Source organism: Sorex araneus, chromosome 5 (genome assembly GCF_027595985.1).
Source record: "Sorex araneus isolate mSorAra2 chromosome 5, mSorAra2.pri, whole genome shotgun sequence".
NCBI lineage: Eukaryota > Metazoa > Chordata > Mammalia > Eulipotyphla > Soricidae > Sorex > Sorex araneus.
In genome coordinates, this window is record NC_073306.1 from 50,181,668 (window position 1) to 50,196,054 (window position 14,387).

At 47.7% G+C, this 14,387-nt stretch overlaps 1 protein-coding gene across 1 annotated transcript in view; it reads right to left on the bottom strand.

Annotated features, from left to right (window-relative positions):
- Window positions 1–14,387, bottom strand: part of NCMAP (non-compact myelin associated protein) — a 32,675-nt gene that overhangs the window by 6,950 nt on the left and 11,338 nt on the right. Inside the window, exons 2-3 of the mRNA XM_004603698.2 lie at window positions 5,694–5,858; window positions 1,289–1,407 (exon numbers count right to left, since the gene is read on the bottom strand). The gene's annotated coding sequence lies outside the window, so the exon portion shown is untranslated. The remainder of the gene's footprint in view (window positions 1–1,288; window positions 1,408–5,693; window positions 5,859–14,387) is intronic.

Genomic DNA, 14,387 nt, shown 5'->3' on the forward strand with positions numbered 1-14,387 from the left:
ATTTATTATTATTTCTTTGCTTGGGGGCCACAGCAGGCTGTGCTCAGGCTTTACTCTTGGCTCAGGGATCACTCCTAGGGACGCTCAATGGACCATAAGGGGTATCAGGGACTGAATCTGTGTCAGCAAGCCAAGGTCTTACCTACTATATTCTCTTGAGCCCTTGAGTTATTTCTTTGACCCCAGAAAGCATCATTTTCTTTCTGGCTGGGCTTCCTGTCTCCCAGCTGTGCTAAACAAGCCAGGCCAGCCACATCCCACTGCCCGCACCCCCTTCAAACTGGTCATCCTTTGGGACTTGCTCAGTCCCTCCAGGAGGACTCCTACTCAGACCAAGTTCTGTCCTGGGTCCCTGAAGAACCTTGCTGCTCAGCACAGACCCTCGTGCACGCTTCCACTGCTTTGTCCTGCATTTCACAATCCACGTTTCCTGGGTAAAAACTGTTTCTGCTTCTCTTTCCTTTCCTTCGACTGTCCCAAGTCAACTGACTGGCCCTTTTCACTTTTGCTAGTAGAAGTGCCTAAGTGAGAAACAGAATTTCTCCTAGTTTGGTTTGCTCATCTGTGAATGCAGCTTTTTCTGAAGAACCCAAGGGTTCCAGGGTAAGAACAAAAATGCTTTTAAGTGCTCTGTCCATGGGATCTCTTGGTATCACAATGGCTGGTGGCAAATTTTCGCTGAACTAAGTTAGACTCAGGTGACTTGGGAGCTCAAAACAAGAAAAAAAATGTTTTCTCTAAAGTTAAGCATGAACTGCGGGGGCTGGAGCAATAGCACAATGGGTAGGGCGTTTGCCTTGCACGCGGCCGACCCGAGTTCGATTCCCAGCATCCCATATGGTCCCCTGAGCACCGCCAGGAGTAATTCCTGAGTGTAGAGCCAGGAGTAACCCCTGTGCATAGCCAGGTGTGACCCAAAAAGCAAAAAAAAAAAAAAAAAAAAAAAAAAAATAAAGTTAAGCATGAACTGGGCCTGGGAGATGGCACAAAGGACTAGTGTGCATGTCTGCTTTGCATGCAGGAAGCCTGGGTTCAAGCCTGATACGCTATGGTCCTCTGAGCACTGCGGGAACAGACCCTGAGCACCTCTGGCTTCATGCCCCCCTCCCAAAAAGAAAAAAACAAAAAAAGACTCAATGTAGAAATATGGACTGAAAATCCATATTTTTCAGTGTGATACATAAAGATAGATACCTTCTCCCCTCTCCCCACCCCTGCCCACCCCTGCTCTCTGCCATACACACACACACACACACACACACACACACACACACACACACACACTCACCAGCAGGACAGTTGTCTCAGGCCACTAGGACAGGCTCCTCTGAAGGTCCTCCAAGCTGGTTCGAGGGTGCTCTGTCCTGGGTGCAGACGTACTTTCCACGAGACCAACCACTTCTCTTTCTGGAAGAAGAGAGAGTAATGTCAGGGCATATTTCACCTCGTTCTGGGGCCAAGGGCTCTCAATTACATCTCTGTTCCTGCTGCATCAGAGAAGGTGGGAGGCAAGCGGGGTGGCACATGGATGACCAAGGATGTGGGTGTTTTCATGTGTGGAGCCCTAGACATTCTTGTTAACCAAATGAGGTCTGGGGGATTTCAGCACCAAATCTGCCCATGAGTGGGGCTGGGGAGAGAGTGCAAAGGAAGGGGACACACACTTGGAACAGGGAGCTCATATTTCACCCCCAGCTCCACGTGATCCTCACCCCCAGCAACTCCCGAGATGTGGAGGTCAGAAAAGCCCCTCGGTAGTACTGGATAAAGGTTATCCTTCTCCTTCAAATCATAATGATGTATCACGTACCAAGCATTGTACTCAGTGCTCTAGGTGGGAAGTCCCATTTCATCCTCAGACCTATCTGGTAAGGAAGGTCCCCACTGTAGAGATGAAGAAACTGAGGCTCATTCATACTGAGAAGAAATCAACTTAAACTCGCAAGGCAAATAGGCAGCTTGCCAGGATTCAATACTGGGACCACCCTGATTCTACAGCCACTGTTCATTAACCCTCACAAGACTGTCCCAGTGGAAACACAAGGTTCAAATGGCTGAGCACCCAGGATCCAAATTATTGTCGAGCTTTGAGGGGAAAACCCACCCAGGTAGGGGTTTAGCAGAGAGAGCCAAAGCTCTTGCTCCCCCCGTCCCCACCTCTGATTCTTATTGATCTGACCTCATTGAACTTTACCTACAGTCTCCTGCAGAGCCATCTTCCCATTTCCAGAATCTACCAGAAGCTGTTTTCCCTTGAGTGCTTCACAAATGGCCCATGTCAGGGGCTTGGGGGAAGTGATAAGGGAACATGACCTCACATGATCCCCCCTTACTATCTGCTGGTCAAATATAAGAACTCAGCCTGGAGAGACAGTATAGTAAGGTGCTTGTCTTGTACACAGCCAATACTAATTTGACACCCAGCACTGCAAATGGTCCCCTCAGCACCGCAAGGCATGATCTGATCCCTGAGCCAGAAGTAAACTCTGAGAATAGTTGGGTGTGGCCCAACTTCCCCATTTTATAATCCCACTCCACCCCCACCCCCTGGGGGGGAAAAAAAGTGTAAGAGCTGAATCTGGAAGATGAAGTGGCCAGACACCACCTGTCCAGAATATCTCCCCCTACTCGTCTGTCCTAGTAGAAACTTGCTCTCTCTAGCCTAGCTGTCTTTGGTATGGATGGGTACAACAAAGATACTACTAATTCCAGAATATCCCAACTCCCATGGCCAACAGTAACTTGAAGTAGGTAACCCCAGAAAGTCATCCATCCACCAAAGTACTGGATTGGATTCTCTACTTTATCTGAGAGAAGGGGGGTTCAGCATTACTGTTCTGCAGATGGGAATTTCTCTGTTCCCATTCAGTCTTGTGAGAGAAAATTAACCTTCATGCAGGAACCAAACATTTACTCCTTGTAATTTTCACACACTGGTCCTAATTATAGTTCTACAAGCATAATATGCCACCTCTTAACAGGACACTTTGTCAGGTTTAAGTGCACTTCTATATATGACAGATTAAACTCAAAATTCCAAGAATCAAGTTAAGGTAGCTGACATCCACCTGGCAATGTTACCTCCCACCACTAGATGGCGATGGCAGTTGGCAGTAGTTCATCCCTTTGAACTTGCCCAATGCCCATTGGTAAATGTTGTGAACAGGGCCTGTTTCTAAGGAGAGGAGCTTTTAGGCCTTGAAAACAGCAATTTTATGTTCTCTAATGCTTTTCCTCTCCAGAATAAATATTCTCAGCTTCTTCAAGCAATCTTTCTATATGGTGCCAAGAATTGAATCCAAGGATATATGTGTGTGTGTGTGTGTGTGTGTGTGTGTGTGTGTGAAACATGTGTTCTACAACTGAGTTACAGACCCTACAACAGAATGACATTTCTCTTGATTCATATCAGACCAGAGGCTAAATTTTATTTCCTGGTTCAAGGTGCAACCTTGATCAATTTTCTTTCTTTTTTCTTTTTTTTTGGGGGGGGGTCACACCCAGCGATGAAAGGGGTTATTCCTGGCTCATGCACTCAGAAATTACTCCTGGTAGTGCTTGGGGGACCATATGGGATGCTGGGAATCGAACCCAGGTTGGCTGTGTGCAAGGCAAATGCCCTGCCTGCTGTGCTATCATCACTCAGTTCCATTGATCAATTTTCTTGATTTTGTTTTGTAAAACAAATATTTGACAAAATTTTATAGATTTTGTTCTGTAAAACAGTGATCACATTCTTTGTGAGACCTGAATGAGATAAAACATGTACTATATTTAGTACTGGGCTGGAATGATAGCACAGAGGGTAGGGCGTTTGCCTTGCACGAGGCTGACCCGGGTTCGATTCCTCCGCCCCTCTCAGAGAGCCCAGCAAGCTACTGAGAGTATCTCACCTGCACAGCAGAGCCTGGCAAATTACCCATGGTGTATTCGATATGCCAAAAACAGTAACAAGTCTCACAACGGAGACATTACTGGTGCCCGCTCAAGCAAATCGATGAGCAACGAAATGACAGTGATATTTAGCACAGAGACTGTGTACAAAATCTGTTTGCACTGCAATAAGTTAAAGAAAGAAAGGGCTTGTTAGCTTTCGAGGCAGCCACAGCCCCCTACTCTCCCTATTAATATAGCCTCAAACTACATACTTCTCCAGACTTCTATTTTGAGTTTTGTTTCTGGGCTTCATCCAGCAGTGCTCAGGGACGACTCCTGGCCTGTGCTCAGGAGTGACTCCTGATGGTGCTGAGGAACCACGCACAACACCAGGAAAAGAACCAAAGTTGCCTGCATGCAGGCAAGTGCCTTAGCCCCTGTCCTATTTCTGGCCCCTCAGACTTATTCATTTTTATTTTTGGGGACTATGCCTAGCTCTGCTCAGGGATTGCTCCTGGCTCTGTGCTCAAGGATCACTTCTGGCAGGCTTTGACGAGCCATATAGGGTCCCAGGGTCAGCTGTGCATAGGTAAACGTCCTACCCACTGTACTGTCTCTCGGTCTCTCTGACTTATTCTTGTGTTTTTTGTTTTTTTTTTGCTTTTTGGGTCACACCCAGCGATGCTCAGCGGTTACTCCTGGCTTTGCACTCAGGAATTACTCCTGGCGGTGCTTGGGGGACCATATGGGATGCCGGGGATCGAACCCGGGTCGGCCGCGTGCAAGGCAAACGCTCTACCCGCTGTGCTATCGCTCCGGCCCCTTTCTGACTTATTCTTATTCTTGTTTAGGGTCAGTAAAATCCCCAAATCCACAACAAATGCTACGGATAGAAAGGGCACTGGCAGTCCACTTGTGAATGGCCACTGTGTTACAAAGAGCGGCTGTCCAAAGTCTATGTTTTTATTACACTTCTGTAGGACAGTATTTTTAAAGCTAAGTATAGGATGTTGCATTGATCTTTTGATTGAACTTGGTGGCTCCTGAGAACACTGGATGGTGTTGTGACATTGTCTAGAGGCTTATGGCCCAACAAAGACTTTGGTGCCAAGGAAACCTAGGTTTTACTCTTGCCCTTACCACTGACCAGCTCTAAAAGAGAAACTCCCTCTCTAGGCCTCAGTGTTTTTATTTGTGTCAACACAAGGGGATGCCACTTCCTGTATCAGGAGCAGAAATGAAATATCAGAATTACTCAGCCTAGTGCCTGGTGGAGTAATGGGTGATCAGAAGTACCAGTTCCAGGCCCTTTTCCTTCTCCCCTCCACTTTTTTTCTTTTGGTTGTTCTTTGGGCCATGCTTTGGGTGGTGCTTAGGGCTTACTCCTGGCTCTGTACTCAGGGATCACTCCAAGTGGGCTTGAGGGACCATATGGGATGCCTGGGATCAAATGTGGGGCTACCATGTGTAAGGTGAGTGTCCTACCCACTGTATTATCTCTCCTGCCCTCCTTTCCCTTCCACCCCTGCCTGTTCTCTCACGGGAGCTTATGCTCCCATCTTCATTAGACATGAACAGGGAATCAGACCATGAAGCTGATTGCCCAAAAAATCCGATGAGGAAATTTCCAGAAGATTCTCTCTTTGCTCCATCTCTACTGAGGTCAGAGACAAAGCAAACAGTGAGACCTCCCCCAGGAAGCAAAACTCCTGATGGGACTGGTGGGACATAGGGACAGCTGGGGGGTGGGGAAGAGCAAGCCACAGATTCAAAATTGGGGTGGGAATCAGGAAGCCTCGGTGCCCCTTGCTACTCACTTGCTATGTGACTTTGGAAAATCTTCTCTCCTTCTTGGATCTTGGTTTTCTCATCTGTAAAATAGCCCCATCTGAAGATGATTTCTAAGGGTCTTTTCAGCTTGTGGTTCTATTGCCCGTGCAATACAGTGTCTTCTAAAAGCTCATTTCTTGCAGATCCTGTCCCTGGAATTGTTAGAAGAAGGAATTCAGCATGTTCCACTCAGGCTGGAAGTCAGTAACGCTTCCTGGAAGGCAGTTGAGATGAGAATAAACCAAAAGAAACTTCCCTGAGGGATATTTGTTGTTTTTTTTTGGGGGGGGGCACACTTGGTGGTGCTGTGGGGTGACTCCTGGCTCTGCACTCAGGAATCACTCCTGGAAGTGCTCAGGGCACCAAATGAGATGCCGGGGTTCAAACTCAGGTCTCCCGCATGCAAGGCAAGCAACTTATCCGCTGAAATGTCACACCAGCCCCCACAGATTTTTTTTCTTTTTTTGGGGGGTCACACCCGGCATTCAACAGGGCTTACTCCTGGCTAATACACTCAGGAATTACTCCTGGCGGTGCTCGGGAGACCATATGGGATGCTGGGAATCGAACCCGGATCGGCCACGTGCAAGGCAAACACCCTACCCGCTGTGCTATTGCTCCAGGCCCTACAGATTCATTTTTAAAAGCCAAATACAAAGGACCAACAATCAGATGAAATGAGAACGGCACTGGCCCTGACAGCAGCAGCACCAGAAGCTCGGAGACGACTTTCCAAAATTCTGAGGGGAAAATAATTTCCAGGCTAGAGGTGCAGAGAAAGCCAAACTAAACACAGAGTGTATGGGTGGATTAACGACATTTGGGGGCATTCGAGGCTTCTCAAAAGTACACGCCACCACGTGTACCTTTTCTGGCCAAACAGCTGGTGGATACTGAGGGAGTAAACAGATCCCTAGAGGTTCTGGGTCTCAGGGGCCAGTGGGTGTGCAGGTTTGAGTCCTGTAGCAGCCTTGGGGTAGGGGGTGAGGTGGGGGGCAGAACTGCCTAAGTAGGGCATAAAAGGAGATTCAGGGGTTCTGTCAGCTTGGAAGAAACCAAACCAACCCATTTGCTAGTGAACTTGTTCAGAGTGAAAGATCTACCTGTTTTGTTGGCAAATTTGGGAGATAAATTTATAGAAGATAATTAAGGTCTTTCCTGAAAGCCTTAAAGATCCTCCACCATGCACCCTACACACACTATTTTTCTTTCAGCTTTCCCCACGTCCTGTGTGTGACAACTCAGTATGTTCACAGGATTCTGTGGGGCTGTCTGAGAACTAGTAAGCCCATTGCCTTCTTCATAGAAGTGGGGGAACTGGGCCCAGGGAGGTTGCAAAGGACCGGAGCATCTGCTTTACGTGTTGGAGCCTGAGTGTGATCCCTGGTACTGTATTATGGTCTCAGCATCGGTGGAAGTAACCTCTAAGCACAAAACTGGGAGTAACCACGGAGCACCATGTGGTATAGCTTCCAAAGAAATAAATGAACAAAAAAAGGTGGGAGGAATCTAGGAGGATTGGAACTGCAGAGAGATGACTCAAAGACCTGTGCTTTACTACAGCTGTGGGCCAATCCTTGGCACCATGTAGTTTCCTGAGCACCACTGAGAAGACCCCTGAATACTGTTGAGTGTGGTCCAAAATTCCTTAAAAGGAGGGGAAACTGAGGGCCAGAGAGGTGCCGGGGGAGAACTGCATTGGTAATTTATTTGTTACAATTTCAAGATCTTGTTTCTGGTATATTGAAAACAAGATCAATAATAACAATAGCATGAATCAAACCAAGTATAAAGGAAACTGGGGTGAGTGATATGTACCACCATTTGGCCCATGCCTTGCCTCCCTTAGCTTCTAGCCATTCGCTAATGTACTTGTTTCTAAAAAGCACAGACATCTCTCATGTTTCTATGCTACTTTTTTGGGGGGTCACACCCGGCAATGTTCAGGGGTCACTCCAGGCTCTGTGCTCAGGAATCCCACTCTTAGCTGTGCTTGGAGGATTATGATGCCAGGGATCGAACCCAGGTGGGCCGCGTGCAAGGCAAATGCCCTATTCACTGCACTCTTGCTTCAGCCCCTCTATGGTACTTCTAAAAGCCATGTATTAAAAGTAAGAACATTTCAGGACTGGAGAGAAGCTTTGCCTAATGGAAGCCCAAGTTTAATCCCAGGCACCACAGAGTTCCCTGAGCACCACTAGGTGTGATCCAAATTTTTTTTATTTTTTTATTTATTTATTTGTTTGTTTGTTTTTTTTGTTTTTTGGGTCACACCCGGCGATGCACAGGGGTTACTCCTGGCTCTGCACTCAGGAATTACCCCTGGCGGTGCTCAGGGGACCATATGGGATGCTGGGATTAGAACCCGGGTCGACTGCGTGCAAGGCAAACGCCCTACCCGCTGTGCTATCGCTCCAGCCCCGATCCAAAATTTTTTTAAAAGAAGAGAGAAAATATGCAGTCGTAATTGAATTTTGCAGACCTGAGTGAGACAACTTATGGGGACAAAAGCCCGACAGAAAGTAGACCTGCAAGGTAGAACCCAATCTCCCTGGAACCCGGAGTCCCGACTCTGGGACTCTTAGGCAGCTCATTAAAATTTAGGAAGCAAGGTCAGTGCCCTGTCACAAAGTTCCATCATTGGAGCACATCCCTAAGTGCTGACCTTCAAAGGTTGCTTCTTTGCTTCACCTTCTGCCTTTTCCAAGGGCTCGACTAACGTCATGGGTAGTTATGGGTTAATATGAACTCTGTCTGGAATAGTGGTGCTTTAATATGGAATTCTAGGAAACCTACTGCCCTATAGTAGTAGTAGTAGTAGTAGTAGTAGTAGTAGTAGTAGTAGTAGTAGTAGTAGTAGTAGTAGTAGTTGTTGTTGTTGTTGTTTTTCAGTGTTGGGACTTGAACCCAGGGCCTCACATGTGCAAGGCAAGTTGTTGTGCTCTGCCGTTGTAACACCTGGCATTTTTCTGAGTCTCAGTGTCCTGCTCTGTGGAGTTCTATCCCATCTACTTAATAGGGTCCCCTCTGAACTCTCAGCAGACATGGGGGGCAGGGGTAAGAACCAGGGCTGGAAGCTGAATGCTTGGCTCTCGTCTTACCGCTGTCGCTTACTTGCTGTGCCACCTTGGGCAAGTCAGGGGATTCTGTCTAGACTCCAGTTTGCTCTCCTGCCGAAGGGGCACGCTACAACCCAGTGACGGCCTGTCACGTTCCTCCATCTTGTGATTCCACCAGCCTGCCAGTTTGGTTCAGGATGTGGTCCCTTAGCCCCCCATTCCAGAGGGAATGCCGCCGCTCCCCTTCCCGCTCCCCTTCCCGCTCCCCTTTCCTGCCTGAACTGGACCTGGCAGGCGAGGACTGTGGGGGAACAATCCCAGCCCTTCAAGCACCCGCGGTGAGAGCTGGCCCAGAGCCAGGCACCAGAGGCCCCCAGATACAGAGGGGCATTTGTCTGGGGGACCCACGGTTTCACGCAAACCTTCATCTCGCCCTGGCCTGGCCTCTCTCTTCTCCTCATGCTCCCCTCTTTGTTGTGAGGTGAGACGTGTCCTGGGTGAGACCTCCAAAGTCTGCTGAGTCCCAGGGTCATCTGTGAAGAATGTCCTGTGGCTCAGAGTCCCAAGAACCAGACGCCTCTCAACCCACAGAGCTGAGTCCAAATTCTGGGGACTGAGCCCAGGGCCTCACACAGGCAAGGTACGTGCCGTACCACCGCAGACCCTGTCCTCTTAACACGGGGCAGAACTTGTTGGTGCCAAACCTCTTAGTTTCCGTGCAGTGCAAGCCCGTGACCTGTGGTGCCTAGGAGCAGTGCTCAGGGCCTGGCTCTCAAGATCTTCCCCCTTTCCCATCCCCCCACTCCTCCCAGTGGAGAGAGACAGGCATCTGCCACTCAGGCAGAACTGTATCAAACCTTTGGGAATCCCTGTGCTGAGCACTGTGGGCGGGGCTTCACATTCAGTGCCATTCAATGATCATCACAGCCCCCAAGGAAATGGCTTAGAGGGGTTTATTCATTAGCCCAGAGTCATAGAGTGACCAGGGCAGAGCTGTCTGCTTCCCCCAAGTTGCCCAGAAGGGTGGAGGGAATAATTGAAGGGTTGGAAGAAACTTTGAAGGGTGAGAAAGGGTTGCATATCTAGGAACTAGAAAAGGAGCCAGAAAGTGGAATTGAGCCCATATGGGGTATGTGGGGTACAGGAGGTATGTGTAGCTCTGGGGGTGGGCACTACTGGGGGTGGGGGCAACTCTGCCCTTCCAAGGGCAGGCATGTGAATGCAGCAGGCCAGGCAGTGCTTAACATGCTAATGGGTTCTGCATTTTCTCTCCCACCTCTCCAGCACCACTGTTTACCCACAAACCGCAGAAGATGCTCCCCTCAGCCTGGGCAGGGGGCCACTCTCCTAACCACCACAGAGCAGCACTATTGAGCCTGGAAACGTGTCTGCTGTGAGTGGAGAGAAGTTGTGAGTGTGAAATAGCTGTGGGATATCCAAACCGAATTTAAAGTAGAGTGGAAAAGATCACATTAGTCCTGGATAATATTTGAAATATATTGGTATAAATAAAATATTAAAATGTATTTGACCTGTTTCTTTTTACTTTTTTTTTTACTGTTTTTTACCTTTTTTTTTACTTTTTTTTTTTTTAATTTTGAGGGGTCCCACCCAACTGTGCTCAGGGCTTACTCCTGACAGTGCTCAAAGGACTCTATGTGGTGCTGTGGATCAATCCCAGGTTGACTGTGTGCAGGGCATGCCATAGTATCTGCTGTACTACTATCCATCTGGCCTTCTTTTTACTTTGTAATATGGCACCTAGAAAGTTAACAAGTTTATGTGTCACTCAACTTATAGAATGTCCTCTTCTGTGTCAATTTGTTCATGCATTTGTTCATTTGTTAATGCATTTATTCATCCATAAAATACTCATTTATTCTATAGTCTGTGTTAGTACACATAGTGTGACATACTGGAGACAAAAAGGTAATGATTTGGACCCAGCAACTGACCTCACATAATAAGGTCTTAGCAATACCAAAGGCTTGAGTCTGCACAGAGCCCAGACATGGCTAGCTTCTGTCATCGCTGTCTCACTAGATCTCTAGGGTTGGGGAATCTTTATTTTTGCCAAGGGCCATTTGAAGAGTTACACTATCATTCTTGAACCATATAATAGAGGCAGAGGAGCTGCAGGCAGCCATGAGAAGCATACATGTCAGTCCCTACATGTTAGTCCTATCCCGCCTCAGGCCCAGAGCACATGACTTTAAGGGTCTATACAGATGCAGGCTGAGTGTTTTTCACTTCTATTCTAGGAAGCCTTCTGAACCCCACCTGCCTGGTGGACTTTGTTTATACATCAAAATACTAACTGTCAAACATTTCAAACGTATGTAAAATGTCTCAGTTTTCTAAAATTCTTGGGGAGGAGGCAGGGATGTGAGTCTGTGGTAAAGTGCCTTCCTTGTATGCATGAGACCTGGGTCCTCCATAGAACAAAAACAAACCAAAAACCTTGGGAGCCAGTAGGTGACACAATGCCTGTTTTGTACGTGTATGGACCTGGGATTAATCCCTGACACTGTAAATAAGTCAATAAGCAAGTAAGTAAATAAAATGTAAGATCTATCCTATGAGGCCTATTCCTTCCAACTCCTATGTCTTCCCAATCTTACTATACGCAGGCAGGGATTCTGAACTACTAGAACAATTAATTCATGATTTTGGTGAGGCGGGGACGGGAAGGACAAGGAGACTTTGGCCCAAACCTGGAGTGGTCAAGGGCTACTCTTTGCTCTTGCTTGGTGCTTGGGAGACCATGTGGTGCTGAGGACTTAATCTGGGCCTTCTGAATGCAAACCTGGTACTCAGCCCTTTTATCTATCTCTTGGGCTCTAGAGAGTTCATGCTTTTGGCCACTCCACCTCACTGCTTCTACTCAACAAATATTATAATTTTTTTGCATAACAATTATTGTCTCTTGCCCCCACGCCTGGCTGTCTTCACCGGGGGCCCCTCGGAGTTTCCTCCTTGCCCTGAGCAGAGTCCCCACAGCCGAAGACCTCCAGAACCCAGCCACAGCCATGCTCAAGGACCCTCTCCACATGTTCGGATGAGCCTCATGCATGAAGGAACCAGCAGAGGAACCCAGGTGTGTGGAACCTGGGGCTGAGATCTTCAAGGCTGCTCAGATCGGGACTGGGCCTCTTCCACCCAGATCCCCCACTTTCCAGTATCTAGGCAGTCACACCCAGAAACTGCCCCCCCCCACCCCGGTGCTGTGTAATCCCATCAATGGCCAACATCCAGACACTAAAAGCAAGCTCCCGGAAGCATGATTGCTTTGTGGCTGCGCAACATCTAATAGCCTAGTTCTCTCTCTTGGAGAACCTGGCAAGCTACCAAGAGTTTCCTGCCCGCATGGGAGAGCCTGGCAAACTCCCCATGGTGTATTCATACACCAAAACCGGTAACAATGATGGATCTTATTACCCTGACCCTGAAAGAGTCTCCAATGCAGCACTGTTGGGAAGGACAAGTAAAGAGAGGCTGCTAAAATCTCAGGGCTAGGACAAATGGAGATGTTACTGAGACGGTTTGAGAAAATCAACGATCAACGGGATGATGATGATGATGAATAATTATTGTCATAATTGTATTTTATTGGAATTTGGTAAGGCGGAGAAGAGAGGAGGGATATTTTAGTAAGGGGAATGGTTGGTGTGAAGACTGGAGTGCAGGGAGCCAGGATGAGCACATTTAAGAAGGGACATATAAGATTCAGAAGCGGACAGGCAGTGAGGCCCAGCAGTGACACTGAGCATGGACAGAATTCAGGCACATGTGGGGATGAGGCCGTGCAGAAACTGCCAAGGCAAGGAGAGGCCCACACTCTTTCTTTTCTTTCTCTTTCTTTCTTTCTTTCTTTCTTTCTTTCTTTCTTTCTTTCTTTCTTTCTTTCTTTCTTTCTTTCTTTCTTTCTTTCTTTCTTTCTTTCTTTCTTTCTTTCTTCCTTCCTTCCTTCCTTTCTTTTTCTCTCTCTCTCTTTCTTTTCCTTCCTTCCTTCCTTCCTTCCTTCCTTCCTTCCTTCCTTCCTTCCTTCCTTCCTTCCTTCCTTCCTTCCTTCCTTCTTTCTTTCTTTCTTTCTTTCTTTCTTTCTTTCTCTCTTTCTTTTCCTTCCTTCCTTCCTTCCTTCCTTCCTTCCTTCCTTCCTTCCTTCCTTCCTTCCTTCCTTCCTTCCTTCCTTCCTTCCTTCCTTCCTTCCTTCCTTCTTCCATCTTCTTCCTTCCTTCTCTTCTTCTTTCTTTCTTTCTTTCTTTCTTTCTTTCTTTCTTTCTTTCTTTCTTTCTTTCTTTCTTTCTTTCTTTCTTTCTTTCTTTCTTTCTTTCTTTCTTTCTTTCTTTCTTTCTTTCTTTCTTTCTTTCTTTCTTTCTTTCTTTCTTTCTTTCTTTCTTGCCACACCTGGTGGTGTTCAGGGTAGCTCCTGGCTCTATGCTCAGGGATCACTCCTGGCAGTGTTCAGGGAACTCTATGGAATATCTGGTCTCAAACCGAGTTTGGGAGCATACAAGGCAAATGCCTTACCTGTGCTACCCAGCCCCAACACTTTCTTTCTCAAGGAACCCTGGGTTATAGGTTCCAGGCACTGTTTGAAATTGAGGCATGTGAAGAGCCAGGCAGCGGGGACTGTGTTGCAGTTTGGCTAAAGCACAGTGTCTGGTCTCAAGCAACCCTTTCATCTATTGCAACTCCCCACTTCCAACGCCACTCCCACCTCTGGGGCGCTCCCTCCGAAGTCTCATTCTCATCAGAAGGTGATTCTCATCAGAATCAAGGCTGTAATCAACAATTACAGCCTTGTAATCAAATGTAATCAATTACCAGTTGTAATCAACAACTGGTCTGGAACCACCAGAGTCCTCTGGAGTCCCAGGCCAATAGAAGAGGGAAAAGAGCGGGTAATGTCAAAAGTTCTAACTTTATTTTTATTTTTTTTTCTTTTTGGGTCACACCCGGCGATGCACAGAGGTTACTCCTGGCTCTGCACTCAGGAATTAGTCCTGGTGGTGCTCGGGGGACCATAGGGGATGCTGGGAATTGAACCCCAGTCGGCCGCATGCAAGGCAAATGCCTTACCTGCTGTGCTATTGCTCCAGCCCCCAAAAGTTGTAACTTTAAAATGTGTCTGTGACTGAGGAAAAAAGAATAATGATCATTTATTTCCTTCTCTCTCCTGCTGTGGCAACTCCTGAGTTATATAACTGAACTTCTCTGTGAGGAGCCCTGTGGGGGCCTCCAGGAGGGAGGGTTGGCGGTGACATAAATAAATATTTCTGTGCTCTCTGCCCTGGGCTCAGGTTCTAAGCAAACACGGCAGCCTGGAAGGGAGGCCGCGACAGGAGGAAGTTGGTGAGGAGGGAGCTCTGGGCTGGGAGTCAGGAGGCCCATGCTCCAGGCTGCTGCCTCCCTGCAAGGTGACAGGTTTTCCTGAGAGAGAGACTTGGAGGGAGAGGGTCAGCATGGGCCGGGAGTTCTCTCTGTGGATGGAACAAACCTGTTTCCCCCGCTCAGGCCTGCATTCGAGGCGCTTCATCTCACCTGCCTTCTACTCCTCCATGTGGCGTCCTTACCTCAGACTGTGACTCTTCAGGACTACTGGATCAGAAGCCGGATGGT